The sequence below is a fragment of the Muscardinus avellanarius genome (assembly GCF_963383645.1).
Source record: "Muscardinus avellanarius genome assembly, chromosome: 8".
NCBI classification, from domain to species: Eukaryota; Metazoa; Chordata; class Mammalia; order Rodentia; family Gliridae; genus Muscardinus; species Muscardinus avellanarius.
The window spans coordinates 24,985,506-25,001,839 of NC_137794.1; the positions used below are offsets into that span (position 1 = coordinate 24,985,506).

Genomic DNA, 16,334 nt, shown 5'->3' on the forward strand with positions numbered 1-16,334 from the left:
CAGATAAAGTGTTGATTAATGACATGTTGGCCGGGCGTGGTGGCTCACGCTTGTAATCCCCGCGCTTGGGAGGCAGAGACAGGAGGATCGTGCAGGTTCGAAGCCAGCCGCGCTGGCTTAGGAGACCCTGTTTCCAAAAATAAAATAGGTCTGGGAGTGTAGCCCGGAGAGAGACGGGCTTCCAGGTACCCCAGTACCACCAAAAAAAAAAAAAAAAACCCAAATAAAAAACTAATGATATGTTAATAAAAACTAAAAACAAATTATTTTTTCCATTCTGATGACAATGGCCATAAAAAAGATAAAAATTAAGAGTTTGAAATACATGAATACAATTGAAAGACTTAAGTCTTGCTCTGCTCACCATCCTTTCTTTATCTCATAGGCCATCAGAGAAATAATTACCAGAAATGTACCTGACCACTGTGTAACATATTAACAGCCTTTATTAATTAACCTGAAAATTTGGATATTATATATTTGTTATTTTCTTTAGACCCCTTATTATGTCATTTTAAATGTATGTGGACTGCCACTAAGATACTTTATCAACTACAATAGCATCATTTACTTTAAATGTACTTCAAAAGTCATATAATGTTGATATAAGTCATATAGCTAAGTCATCATGTTAACTCTTCACTTGAAATAATTTATAATGAGAAAACTCATGTAGCATAGAGAATAATTTTCAAGCAAGTATTTCATTTGATTAGTGACAAAAATAATCTAATAGGAGATTGGATTATTTAAGAATATTTAGTATCTCATGGTTGCCCATGATTATTCCAACTTTGGTTTCTGATCAGGGTCATGAAACTATTGAATTGCAAGAGATAGATAAACTTTAACTGTATATAGAGTTAGAAGCTTAGACTTTTGGAATATGATTGGGAATTACTTAGAAAATGGTTTTGTTGTTGTGTGGTACCAGGGATTGAACCTAGAATGATTCTAAACTCCCAGCCTTCTTAATTTTTGTTTTGTTTTGAAACAAGATTTTGCTATGTTGCTAAGGCTGTCCTCAAACCTGCAATCCTCCCGTCTCAGCCTCCAAGTACGGGGATGAGAGGCAAGCACCATCACACCCAGCTCAAACGGTTTTATAAAGGAAGTCATAAGATTAGTACAGACTGGAGGCAAGGACTGAGAGTAGAAAGAGGTTCAGTAAATTAGGGTATCACTCAGGTAAAAAGTTAGCCATGCAGATGGAAAGGAAGGTTGAACCTAAAAGATTTTTAGGAAGTAAAATCACAATTAATCACTGTCTTATTGTCAAATGTATTTAGAGCATATAAAATACCTACGAAAAGAAAATTTGAGAAATTAGCAATATAAACTCAAATAAGCAGGAAAGCATATAAAATATGTAACAAAAACTAAAGTTATTTATTTAACTTAAAATTTAACAAACAGGGTTCAGGTATGGCTCAGTGGTAGAGCATTTGTCTAGCACTGGGATCTGGGTTCGATTGCTAGCACTGCAAACGAGTACTGCTGCTGCTGCTGCTGCTGCTGCTGCTACTACTACTACTACTACTGATGATGATAAAATTAGCAAATGGCATACAAATAATGTTTTGTTACATCTCATTGGCAGAGCAGAAGGAAGGTGGGAAAAACTTGATAAACACCAAAGATCACAGAAATCCTAAAGAAAAAAAGTTAAATAATTTTATTATGTCTTAAGAATATACAAACTGTATCAGACTAAAAAAGAATCTGTCAGATGATGTACATTGAAGAATAAGTTCTATAGTAACCATGCATTTATTTATTTGAGATAGGGCATCTCAGTATATAACCCAGGCTGGACTCAAACTGGAAATCCTCCAGCCTCAGCCTCCTGGGTGGTTGGGCTTATATGTATGCATCACCAGGCTCACTTGAGAGTGGACCTATTTTTAAACACCAGTATAATTAGTGTTGAGATATAAGTATATTTAAATTTAGAGCATTTCTAAGAGGGCAAAATATACATTGTTCTTTTAAGAATGAAAGTTCCTAATTTCACTTATATTACTAATTGGCCATATAAAACTTACTAAAAGGGTACAAGAGGTAAGCATTGGAATATTACCTATAGAAACTGTATAATTTAGTGAATTATAAACTATCAAGGTATCTTAAATGCTAGTCTTAACTGTCCAAGTATAGTAAATATAAAGCATTTTATTACTTTATATTTTATATAAAACATAATTATAAGGGGTATACTTGAAAATATTAAGACAGATAATCTTGACTTTGTTTCTGAGTTCTGGGTTAGTCATTTAACTTCTATATATCAATTTCTTTGTAAAGTACATAAAGATAATATCTGCTTATAGTAGGTGGTAATAGGTTATCATTGATTCCCAGACTTACTGGCTTACCCTTTTCAGAAATGAATTACTCAGCACCCCATTGGGTGCTTCCATTGGCCCCCTTGTTTTTATTTAATATGCCCCCCATTTGCACCAAAGGCTAGGCTACCATCACCTCCTGGATTGGTCCAGTAATCCTCACTCTTGATCCAGGATAACTGTCAAATTTTGGAATCAATGTGTTATACCAACCTTCAAATAAATTTTGAGAAAAATCTCATTTGCTTTTTTTAAAGGAACAGATTGATGTTTTTGGAATTAACAATCTTAAGCAATGATCTTTAAGTAGCTGAGAAGCTCCACAAAATTATTTAAGTTGGCTCTGGTGTGAACGCTTGAGAACTTGGAAAGTTTATCACTAATTAACTCCACTATATTGTCTTAGTTGAACTTTTATCTGTATAATCAAAATGTCACATAGAAAAAGAACCTTGCCATTAGGAAACTTTCTCCATCTTTAGTAAAATCCAAGAAAAATGATGCTATGATCAATACTCAATTTTCTGGTCTGCATGGCAACCTTGCCTGAAAATGGACATAATCCATCAGGCTACCTCATCTTGATGAAACCAGCCAATAAGATCAATGTGGCCCTCTTTCTGACTCCATGCTTACCTAGATGTTGTATGACCATAAATTTGTTTTTCCATGCAGATTCTTTTTTCTGGTGAGAATTCACTAATCGTGACCCTCTAAGCTTCTTTAACAGCTATACTTCTGATAATAAATTAATAGGCAGTCATCTGGCTGACATATGTCTCTTCTCTGGTTATAGGAATCTAAGTAAAGATGCTGGAGACTAAGGTATGGTAGCTTTTAGGTAAGAATCCGATCTTGTTACTCTAACTTTAATATTGCATTATCTATTTCATGGAAATATTTTACTAGAATCTAATGAAATGTAGATGTCAACTCAAATTTATTATTTATCAAACAAAAGATTATATGTAAATATATAGTACATAACTATGCAGAACAACTTAATCTGTTAAAAACTAAGTTTTCTGGTCCAAGATGACAGACTGAGCAGAGTCATTTGCTTCTTGACCTTCCCAAGATCTTGTTAAAGTTACATATAGGAACAAAGCCAGGAACACTTTAACTGTGAGGCAAACAGGAGTGGAGCCAGATGCTGAAGAGAGGTTTGAACAATAGTATGGGAGATGGAAAACCACACTCAAAAGGGCTCCGTAAAACTGCTGCTTTCCCTCCCATTTACTTTAAAATATAATTTGAGGATCAAGAAATCCCAGCCACATACATAGGGTTCCCAGCAATGTCACGTCACAGTTTCTGACACTTAAAATATAAACTGACATAAATATGAATGAATTACCAGATATATACAGAAACCTATCAGTATGAGAAAAGAACAAGATCAACATAACTGCTCCAAGATAGTCAGAGGAAGACAAAGATACATGCATACAAAAAATACCTATGTATAAATATTTTATCCTTAAGGAGTTTACTTACATTCATATCAAAGAGTAGGAAAGAGATAAGATATACAGATGACTGTAAAGAGAGATGTTACAAGAAATATAAAGTGTTTTGGGAATTCAAAGGCAAAAGAGTGCAAACATGTTTAGAGATTTTTTAAAAAGTCTGGTTTGAAATAAATCTTGTAAGATGATCGGTATTCTGATTAATAAAAATGAGAGGGGTAGAGTGAAGACTGTGATACTTCAAGAGAAGCTGATTAGCAAAGATGGAAAAGATGGTCATGGCCAGAAAGTATATTTTAAAAAGATGCAAATTTGTAAGATAGGTTAAACAATGGTTGTGCTTAAATGCTAGACTGAATTTATCAGATGAGGAGGAGGGAGGACTGATGGTTTTATTAGCTAAATAGCATTACTATGGAAGAGAGGTTTCCATAATAAGGTTCCCAGACTAGAACCAGGAGAAAATCTTAGTGTTACAGCTCAGAACCAGTAAACAAAAAACTTTGCAAAAGCCAGGTGTGGTGGCACACGCTTGTAATCCCAGTACTTGGGAGACTGAGACAGGAGGATTGCACAGGTTCAAAGCTGTTTCCAAATAAAATATAAAATAAGTCTAGGAGTATAGCTCAGAAGGAGAAAGTCCCTGGGTTCCATCCTCAGTACCATAAAAATAAAATATATAAATAAAAAAACTTTCCAAGAGATTCTGATATAAACAAAAGTTTAATAACTACCGTTTCAGGCCGGGCGTGGTGGCGCATGCTTGTAATCCCCGCACTTGGGAGGCAGAGACAGGAGGATCGCGCAGGTTTGAAGCCAGCCGTGCGCGCTGGCTTAGAAGACCCTGTTTCCAAATAAAAAAATGTAAAAATAGGTCTGGGAGTGTAGCCCGGAGGTAGAAGGGCTTCCAGGAACCCCAGTACCACCAAAAAAAAAAAAAAAACCAAAAAAAAACAACTACCGTTTCAGCATAATTAAACTAATATAATTGTATATTGTAGAGTAGAGTGAACAAATAATTGAAACACAAAGTGATGTAATGAAGGTGGCATGTGAAGGTCATTATGGCAACAGACTCTGTGGCCTTTAGTAAAGGATGAGGTGTGGAAAAAAGGTGAATGAAATAACTGGGCTTTGAAGGATGATGGAAGCGTAGTAAATAGTAAGTCTTGAATAAAATCCATGATCCTACCTAACAGTTTGTACCATCTTATTTTTAAACATTCTTATAAATGCATTAGCAAAATAAGGCAAGGCTTGGTACATTCATTTCACAGAATTGCTACGCCTCATAGAGAACTACCCACAGAAAGCCAATAGTCTAACATCTTTCTTTCTTCCTCGACCATAGGGTAACACTGCCAACCTACATATCACGTCATAACTATACACATGCTCTCAGTCGTAAGAAAACTTCAGCAAGTTGTAGTGCAATGGCCAATGTGGCTCTGAGGAGTTAATAAGCTGTGCCATTTAGTTCTCCACTAATGAAGGAATACTTAGAACAAAACAAAGTCAAATAGGCCCAGAGGAAGAAAGAATGTACACCCTTGACAGCTATAAACAGACCTTAAGGATAATTAATCTAGATATTAAAAAAGCAGAAGGTGAAACCTTAACCAAATATTTTCTAATCAGATCTCAAAAACATGACATTACCTCTACTTTCTTTCCCATACCTTGTATGAGACTCACTAGCAAATCTACCTTTAGAGTATTTCTGGATTCTAACCATGTGTTGCCAGTGCCAGCACCAACTTTGCCTGGATTCCTGGGAGAGCCTCCCCTCAACCTGTGTCTGCCTTGGTCTGTTAGGGTCTCTATCAGGGTGGTCACGGTGGGCACAGAGGGCAAGGGAGAGCCACCACTTGTTCTTGATGCCTCACTGGGGCACAGCCAGTGCTATCTATTATGCACTGTCTATGGCATCCTCCACGCTGCAAAGGCAGTTTATGTTCCACAAAATCTAAAACAGTGCTATTTGGCCCTTTACAGAAAATTTGCCAAGCTCTGGTATATATGAAACACAGTAGTCAGAGTGATCTCTTAAGGATATAGGTTTCACCATTCCATTTTTCTGCCCATATCTTTTAAATACGTTCCCCTAAAACTAAAACCTGAAGTCCTTAGGGTGACCTGGTTGCTCTTCCTCACCCTCCTCACACCAAGGGCACCCTGTACAGAGTTCCTCTAAGAAAATTCTGCTCTCACTTCCTCAAATGACATCCTCTGAGTAACGGTCTGCTCCCTATGGCACCTACATGTTTGAACCATCTCTCCTTTTGAGCACTACATACCCTTTTTCTGGTACTTTTTCTCCAAAGTACTTATCACCTGATAACCTTGTCTCCTACTAAAAGTAAGTTTGATAGAGACAAGAATACTTGACTGTTTCATTTACTACTGAATCTAGTACTTAGAACAGTACTCAGCACACAGCAGACATCAACAAATATCTGTTGAATGAAAAAGCACAGAAATGCCAGATAGGCACAGTGAAAAAAGCTTATAATTTCAAGACTAACTGGATTGTGGTCCTCAGTATTACTGAAAAAGTTCCATCGAAAATCTTCCAAAGATACCAGCATTGCAATATGGACTTTACTAAATGTTTTATCCCTCATGTAGAGTAATTTTCTAAATAAGGTTACCTAGGCACCCTGGAGAAGCCAGGCACAGTAAGACGCTGGGTTCTGAGTGGGGGTCGCACGGGGCACGCAAGCTGGGGCCCGGGTCGCGGGACTCTGGCCCCGGGCTGAACTGCGCGTAGCATGCCAGACCCCTGGAGAAACCGGGCCTAGTACCCTATGTCCCGGGCGGGGGTCGCGCGGGGCACGCCAGCTGGGGCCTGGGTCGCGAGACTCTGGGCCCCGGGCTAAACTGCGCGTAGCACGCCAGACCCCTGGAGAAACCAAGCCCAGTACCCTGGGTCCTGGGCGGGGGTCGCGCGAGGCACGCCAGCTGGGGCCCGAGTCGCAGGACCCTGGGCCCCAGGCAGAGTAGTGCGGAGCACTCTGGACCCATGGGGAAACCGACCGGGTCACAGTGCTACTGAGTGCCTGATCCCACTACCTCCTCAAACCACATATACTGTCTTCTCTTATTAAAAAAAAAAAAAAAAAGGAAAAGAAAAAGAAAAATATCGGAGAGGAGTTAAGAAAGCCGTTGTGGATGCCAGGACACTGGAGATGCAGACAAAACTTATCTAAATGCACTGGAACTTATGGAAAAATTCCCCATGAAGGAGGACTGCTGTTTCTCTATATTGTTAAGAATCTTGGACATCACCTGTAAGGAGTTTAGCGGAGACAAAGGAGAAAGGCGGTGTTGAAAGCAATCTCCGCGATGGCGGTGGAGACTTGTATTCAGGAGAAGCAGAAACCAGATCCTACCAACCTTATTTTTTATTTTTTATTTTTTTGGAGAAATTACACCAAATGTCGAATGCTACCATCACGCATGCTTAGGAACACTGGACAACATTCAGAGTGGAAAAAGAGCCTGGGAAGGATTTGAAATGGTGGAGGCAGTGGTAAGGGCAGTGGCCAGTACTCAGGGGAGGCAGAGATCTGATACATTACACCTGGAACCTTTGAAATAATAACCCCAGAGACAGTGATTGGAGCCTGCTGAAGGGTTAGGCTGGTGCCAGGGCCAATGGCTGACATCGGAGCCTGCCGTGAGGCAAGGCCGGTGCTGGAGCTTTCAAGGCTGGGATCGGAGCCTGCCAAGGGCTTAGGCCGGTGCTGGGGCCAGCGAGGCCGGCATTGGAGCCTGCCGTGAGGCAGGGCTGGTGCTGGGGCCTCCGAGGCCAGGATAAGAGCCAGCTGAGGAGTTAGGCTGGTGCTGGAGCCAATGGCTAGCATCGGAGCCTGCCGTGAGGCAAGGCTGCTACTGGGGCCTCCGAGGCCGGCATCGGAGCCTGCCATGAGGCAAGGCCAGTGCTGGGGCCTCCGAGGCCAGGATAAGAGCCAGCCGAGGGGTTAGGCCGGTGCCGGGGCCAATGGCCGGCATCGGAGCCTGCCGTGAGGCAAGGCCAGTGCTGGGGCCTCCGAGACCGGGATCGGAGCCTGCTGCAGGGTTAAGCTGGTGCTGGGACCAACATCCTACATAGGAGCCTTTCGTGAGGCAAGGCTGCCTCTGAGGCCGGATCGGAGCCTGCCGAGGGGTTAGACCGGGGCTGGGGCCAACGAGGCTGTCATCGGAGCCTGCCGTGAGTAAGGCTGGTGCTGGGGCCTCCGAGGCCGGGATCAGAGCTTGCTGAGGGGTTAGGCCAATGCTGGGGCCAACGGCCGGCATCGGAGCCTGACAGGAGGTAAGGCCGCTACTGGAGCCTCCGAGGCTGGGATCGGAGCTTGCCAAGGGGTTAGGCCAGTGATGGGACCAGAAAGGCCGGGATCGGAGCCTCTAGGCCGGTGCTGGGGCCTCTGAGGCCGGGATCGGAGCCTGCCGAGGGGTTAGGCCGGTGCCGGGGCCAATGGCCGGCATCGGAGCCTGCCGTGAGGCAAGGCCACTACTGTGGCCTCCGAGGCCAGGATCAGAGCCAGCTGAGGGGTTAGGCTGGTGTCGGGGCCAGCGAGACCAGAATTGGGGCCTGCCATGAGGCAAGGCCACTGCTTGAGCCAGCGAGGTCTGGATCAGTCCACTGGGTAGCCAGGCCAATACTGGGGCCGTCAAGAGTGGGATCAGTACTTGCAACGTGGCATGCGGAGAGAAATATCACAGAAAATATAAATAAGATGCTTCCCCTCATCAACAGGAAGAGGTTGAGCTATAGAAAGAGCCCTATAGTGAAGCAACTAATGTGACCAATCAGAGGGTATGGAATAGGGGAGGACAGAGCCTCTTTAAAACGCAGGAGGTACATAAACAAATGTATCAAAGTTAATCACCAAATAAGCATGGGATCCAGGGAGGGTGAGGGAATGGGATGGGGGCTGGAGGAGGGCTGATTGGATGATGTGTGCTTGTATATCCTCTCAAGTCTTGTACTCCAATGTGATTGATATATGACTACAATGCACCAATAAAAATAAATAAATTAAAAAATAAATAAAAAATAAGGTTAAAAAATAAATTAAAAAAAACTATGATTCTACTAGAGTCGACTTCTCTTCATCATACAGACTAAATCTAACTTAATTTTTCCAACCAACCTCCAAATCTTAGACAATAAAACCAATGGACCATATAGCTTTTTAAAAAGCCACTGCCCCAAATCTTGAGTCTGAGAGAGTAGACAATCTTTATTCTTCTAGAATTTATCACCTCCAAAAAGCTTCCCTTACTATGGAAGGAGGTTTTAAATGGATAGTTGATATTCAAGTCTACCTTTTAAATCAAGACAATCTTCTACCCTTTTCACTTCAAATCACATATATGAACCACCACTGGACACAGCACCACAGAAGACATTAACAAATACCATTATCACAAAGCATCAATGTCACTTTTCTACTGAAGCCCTTAAGACTTAGTTTCTAAGGAATCTTTTATCCAGCTTCATTTCTGCCTATTAAAAATGGCTTTCCTTAAAATGAGTATCTTATCAATCACTGTAAAATTCAAAGGCCAAATAACAACTTAGGTAGTGATTCTTTTAATACATTGGTTTCTAACAAAGAAAAATGTATAAAACATATTTTTCAAGCCAGGTGTGGTGGCGTATGCTTGTAATCCCAGTACTCGGGAGGCTGAGACAGGAGGACTGCAGGTTCATGGCCAGCCTCAGCTACTTAGTAAGGCCTGCTGCAACTTAGTGAAACCCTGTTTAAAAACAAAGAATACAAAATTGAGTTGGGAGTATAGCTCAGAGGTAGAATGCCCTTGGGTTCCATCCCCATCAGCATACACACAAATAAAACCAAAAATATATTTTTCTTATCTTCTCAAACAGGCCGAAGTTTTGAGGGAAAGGAGTTTTTTTAAAATCATGTGAACCCACTGTATGTGATAATGTAAAGTGCATAAAAATTATTGCTTAGTTATCTAGACTTTGAAATGAAATTTCTAATAAAATTTTACTTAGAAATTCTAGGAGAAATATTCATGTTCTTGGTGACGATGATACAAAGAAAAAAACAAAGGTCTTCGTAAAATCAATATCTACTTGGCAACTGCATGTCATTATCTTATCTCTCATTGATTTTACCCTTAAAATGCTTAATAGCATGTTTTTTAATTAAAGAAGTAATAAAAGGTGTTTATTTTTAAAAGAGAGTAAATACCTACTTTCTGCCTGAGGTAAAACCAGAATTTTTAGACTTTACACATAAGAGCACTGAAAAATTAGGTAACACATATACCCTTTCCACCTACCACCTTATTAGTATTCACTTTTTTTATGTCTACATAAATATATACATTATATGTATATAATTACTGTTAATTAAAACAGCTTCATTGATGAAGAAATATTTGTTTGTTTTGCTTTTTCTTATTTAAACTTATTTAAACTTGGAAATGTAGTTACTGGAAGTGAGAGAAAATATGAATATAATTCCAAGACTTCTATCAGAGTAAACAGTTTAGGGGACAGAAAAGGAACAGAACTTTTCTTTTCCAGCCTGTGCCTGGGAGAGTGATAAGAAAGGTAAGTGGAATAGAAAAAGAAAGAGGTTCAATTTTAGACTAATGTTGCAGAGACTGGCAGGACATTAATATCCATACAGATAAATTAACAGGCAGTTAGAAAATAAGAACAGAAACTTCAGATTCAGAATTCTTGGTTCCACCCTTTTGCATTATGATATGACATAATGACCCAATAAAAGTACAAAAAAAGCACATCTAAAAAAATAAAAATAACACTTTTAAAATAATATGTATTTTTTAAAAAGACAACCCCACTGATTTAGCAAAGCTAAGTTTATTAGATAAACTACAATGAAAGAAAACAGAAAAAGGAATAATAAAAAAAGGATGTCTGTGGGGTTTTAGGAAGTGGGGTGGGCCGGACCACTTTCCTCAAAGTCTGGCTAGAGTAGAAATGGCTAGACCTGGACAAAGTTTATGACTGCATAATTTTGAATAAGTGACCACAATGAAAAGAAAGTCTTGACACATGTGTCGCATTGAACAATTAATCTTAATAAGCCATTTTAGTTGTTTCTCTGTAAGGATTAAATGTTTACTAGAGCAAGTAAATAACTATGTTTTCTTTTCTCTAAATATTTAACATAGGAGCAGGGGAAGATTCTGGACTCAGAATTGTTCAGCATAGCAACATTATATTGGTGTCAGCTAACCATACTTCATAGTGATAAAAAAACTTTAAAAATGTATTGATCAATATTGAGATTGGTTTAAGTTTTATTATAAATTGTTAAAGATAAACATGGAACTCTGGGATGGATGATTTGCTAGAGTTGATGGAGTATACCCAGAAAAGAACCAGAAAGAAGGCTAGCTTCCTAAAATTATCACCTGAATCTACTTTGATTTAGGAAATCTGACTATTTTGATTCATAGCGTTTAATGCCAAAGCTTCACATAAGAAAATGTAAAAATTGCTCCATTATTAAAAATAAGTGGGATGTTCATAGAAAAATCTTAAAATTGTTTAAGAAAGTTGGGTTACATTACCAAATCAAAATAGCATCTTTGCATTTAGTGAGTTATTTAAAATATAGAATATAAAAACATATTTAATAAGTTCTAAAATACTGTGTCTGTAGAAAAGAAGTTTGATTTTTGAGGAGTTTTTAATATGCTCTTTGTGGATTTAAATGGTCTTTCCCCATACAATCTCAAAAGAAAGATATCCTCTAAACGTAGTTAAAGAATGACTCATTTTACATGACTAGATATGTTTATAGTTAAATCAAAGTTTATTTGATGCAATAAAAATTTGTACCAGAAATAGTAGAAAAAATTGTAAGAAATGAAAATTTTGTAGCAGATTCAAATGAAAAGTGAACAAGAAAATTAATTCACTCTTTAATACATTCTACCTTTTAATCTAAATCACTTAGGAAATCACCAGGTAGCTTTGTACTCAATTTCTGAAAAAAAATTATTGGTGGCTTGTAGTCATATATCTTAATTGGATACAAGATGCTAGCGGCATACATCATTCATTTAGCCCTCCCCAAATACCACCCCATTTCCTACCCTCTCCTTTCTTCTCACGTTTGGCTTAATAAAATTTCCCTCTTCCTCCCATCTCCCCCTAGTTAGGTCTCCGTATTTGCTCATCTATGGTTTTTCCTCTTTCATCTACAGTTCCTCTATGACTCTTTTTCTCCCTAGCTTCAACATATTAGGGAGAATATCCAATTTCTTATTTTTTGTGACTGACTAATCTCACTTCGCATAATGTTATCCAACTCCACCCATTTCCCCACAAATGACATAATTTTGTTCTTTATGGATGAGCAAAATTCCTTTGTGTACATATACCATAGTTTTGTAATCCATTCATCTGTTGGTAAACATCTTGGCTAATTCTATAGTTTGGCAGTTGTGAATTGTGCAGCTACAAACACATATAAGCATGTGTTAGTTTGGTAGTTTGGTTTCCATTCTTTTGGGTAGATACCCAGAAGTGATATTGCTGGGTCATATGGTAAGTTCATTCTCATTCTTCTGAGGATCCTCCATACTGTTTTACAAAGTGGTTGCACTAATTTGTAATTACACCAACAAGTTGTTGTGGTTCTTTTATTTTTATTTTTTTATTTTTGTGGTACTGGGGATGGAAATCAGGAGCCTTATACCTCCATGCTATACCTCCAGACCTATTTTATATTTTATTTGGAAACAGGGTCTCATTAAGTTGCTGAGAGCCTCATTAAGCTGCTGAGGCTGGCTTTGAACATGTGATCCTCCTGTCTCAGCCTCCCTAGTACTGGGATTATAAGCCTGTGCCACCATGCACGGCTTTGTGTTTTTAATGATTGACATTTTAATTTGAATTCGCTGAAATCCGAGAGTAGTTTTGATTTGTATCTCTCTGATTGCTGATGATGTTGAACATTTTTGCATGTATTTATTGGCCATTTGAATTTCTTCTTTTGTGAGGTGTCTATTCAGTTAACTTGCCCATTTTTGATTGGATTATTTGTTTTCTTAGTGGTGAGTTTCTTGAATAAAATTTCTCTATATATTCTAGATACTAGTCCTATATCACAGGAATAGTTGGCAAAAATTTTCTCCCATTCAGATGGCTTTCTGTTGGCATTCTTGATAGTTTCCTTTTGCTGTACAGAAGCTCTTCAGTTTAATACAAGCCTACATATTGACCCTCCTTTTAATTTCTTGTGCCTTTCGTGGTCTTGTTGAGAACGTTTTTACCTGTGTCTGTGTGTTGAAATGTTGAACCTATGCCCTCTTCAAGGGGCTGCAAAGTCTCTAGTCTGATTTCCAAATCTTTGATCCATTTTCAATTGACTCTTGTGCAGGGTGAGAACGTGGGGCTTATTTTCAGTTTTCTGCATACAGTTAGCCAGTTTTGGTGAACAGGCGTTTTTCCAGTGTGTGAATTTGGCCCCTTTGTCAAAAATCAATTAGCCTTAAGTGTGCAGAGTCTTCTATTCTGCTCCATTGGTTTATTTATCTGTTGTTGTGCCAGTATCATGCTGTTTTTATTACTATGGCTTTGTAGTATACTTTACAGTCAGGTATTGTGATACCTCCTGCATGGTTTTTGTTGCTAAGAACTATTTTGGCTATTCTGGGTTTTTTGTTTTTCCAAATAAATTTTAGCACTGATTTTTCTATGTCTGTGAGGAATGACCTGTAGATCACTTTTGGAAGAATGTCCATTTTGATATTTATTCTGCCTATCCAAAAACATGCATGACCTTTCCATCTTCTAAGGCCTTCAATTTCTTTTTTCAATGTTTTATCATTTTCTTTTTAGAATTTATTTTTACCTTCTTGTTTAAGTTAATTCCTAAGTATTTTGTGTGTGTGTGTGTGTGTGTGTGTGTGTGTGTGTGTGTGTGTGTGTGTGAGATATCCTGAGTGGAAATGTTTTCTGGGTTTCTTTTCAGTAGATTTTTGGTTGGCACAGAAAAGCTTCTGATTTTTTAAGACTGATTTTGTATCCAGACACTTTGCTGAATTTGTTATCAGGTCTTTAAGCTTTTTGGTTGCATTTGTAGAGTATTCTTAGTATCATGTATCATGTCATCTGCAAATAGTGATAGTTTTAGTTCTTTTTTTTTTTTTCTTCCTATTTGTATTCCTTTAATTTCCTTTTCTTGCCTTAGTGCTCTGGCTAGAGTCTCAAGTACTATATTGAAAAGAAGCGGTAATAACAGACATCCTGTTCTTGTTTGTTTCCAGGGAAAATTTTTGCAGTTTTTACCCATTTAATATAATGTTGGCTGTGGGCCTAATGTAGATGGCCTTTATAATGTTGAGGTATGTTCCTTCTATTCTGTTTCTCTGCAGTACTTTTAGCATAAATGAATTATGCTTTTTCAACTCTATTGAAATGATCATGTGAGTTTTATCTGTGGTTCTATATATGTGATGAATTACATGCACTGATTTTCATATATTGAAACCAGCCTTGCATCCCTGGGATGAATCCTACTTGGTCATAGTGTATGATTTTTTTTTAATGTGGTTTTGAATGCGTGTTGCTAGTGTTTTGTTTAGCAGTTTTGCATCTAAGTTCATCAATGATAGAGGCCTATTGTTTTCTTTCCTTGAGCTGTCTTTATTTTGTTTTGGTATTAATGTGATGTTAGCTTCATTAAATCTATTTGAGAAAGTCTTATCTATTTCTTTCTTAACAAATAGATTAAGGAGTATTGGTATTAGCTCCTCTATAAAAGTTTTATAAAATTCACTTGGGAAACCATCTGGTCCTGCGCTCTTGTTTGAGGGCAGGCTCTTTTTTGCTGCTTCAATCTCTTTAATTGCTATTGGTTGGTTTAAATTTCCTATATCTTCCTGACTCAATGTAGGAAAATTATATGTATCTAGAGGTTTGTCCATTTCTTCTATATTTTCCATTTTATTATAGTTTTTTAAGGTAGTTTCTGATAATCCTCTGGATTTCATGCTATTGGTGGCATTACCTCCTTTCTCAGCTCTTATTTTAGTAATTTTGATTGATTTTCTCTTTCTTTTGGTTAGGTTAGCTAGTGGTCTATCTAGTTTTTTTTTTTCTCTCAAGAAACCATCTTTTAGTTTTGTTGATTTTATGTAGTATTTTTATTCTCTACTTCATTGATTTCTGCTTTGATTTTAATAATTTTCTGTGTTTTACTGGCTTGGGGTTAGACTGTTCCTGTTTTTCAAGGGCTTTGAGGTGTATCATTAGGTTATTTATTTGATGATTTTCTAGGTTTTTTTTTTTTTCAGTACTGGGGATGGAACCCAGGGGCAGTCTACCTCTGAGCTACACCCTCAGGCCAATTTTTTATTCTTTTACTTTGAAACAGGGTCTTGCTAAGTTGAACAAGGTCTCAGGTAGCTGAGGCTGATCAAGAAATATGATTCTCCTGTCTCAGTATCCCAAATGCTGTGATTCCAGTCATGAGCCACTACACTAGGCTGATATTTTGTATGTGAGCATTCAGTGCTATGAATTATCCTCACTCACTTTTATGTTCAAAATAAATCTTCCTTTATAGGGCAAAATACATAGTGTTGAACCACAATGGGGATACATACTTTATATTCTATAAAGTTAAGTATTAAAACTGTATATAAATATAATTATACAAATAACAGCATATATAAAATATCTAAATGGTACTTAAAAATGTCATCTTCAGCAATTTATGTTGGCCTATACTGTTTTTTAAAAAACAGTAGCTATTTTGAGTAGTATATAATGGCTTTCCTTGTGCCCTGCATCAACTTCTAAACATGTGCACTGATAGTTTTCTGCCATCATGGAGACTAACCTCAGCATTTCAGCATTTTTTAAATAAAAAGGTATTGTCATATATAGCTAGAGTAACAGATATTAAATTCAAGAAACCTAACACTGATATTTTATTTATTTACTATATACTCCAGTTTTCAAAATCTGCTATTTGTCCCAGTATTTTTTTCCTTTTTTTTTAACCACCGAGTTACATCTCTAGTCCTCTTTATTTTTTAGTTTATGCAGTACTGGGGATTAAACCAAAGGTCTTCTTCATGAGGTACACAAAGTAAACTTACTCCTCAGTGATATACTTTTTTAGTGATACTAATTTTGATCATATTGCATAGACACTGACCAGTTTCTCTGAAGTTATAGGTACTATTTTTTTTCTTATTACCACTAATAAGTCTCTATGGAGAGACATCTCTGTGGTTTGAATCTGTATTTAACTATATTGCTTTTAATTTAAATTACTACTGTTTATAGTCATCTCCAAATATTTTATTTGGGTCATTTACAAGTCTACCATGGTTTCATCCATTCCTTCAATTATTTTTAAATAGTTTCTTACTGACTGTCAATATTTCGCCTCTGAGCTACACCCCAACCCTTTTTATTTTTTAATTCTGAAAGAGTCTAAGTTACCATGCACTGCACTCAAATCTATGATACTCATGTTTCTAATCT

General features: G+C 37.8%; 1 protein-coding gene across 1 annotated transcript in view; it reads right to left on the reverse strand.

Moving 5' to 3' along the window:
* LMBRD1 (LMBR1 domain containing 1) overlaps positions 1 to 16,334 on the reverse strand; it is a gene marked incomplete at both ends in the record, with an annotated part of 110,633 nt that overhangs the window by 5,878 nt on the left and 88,421 nt on the right. The gene's annotated exons all lie outside the window — the stretch shown is intronic.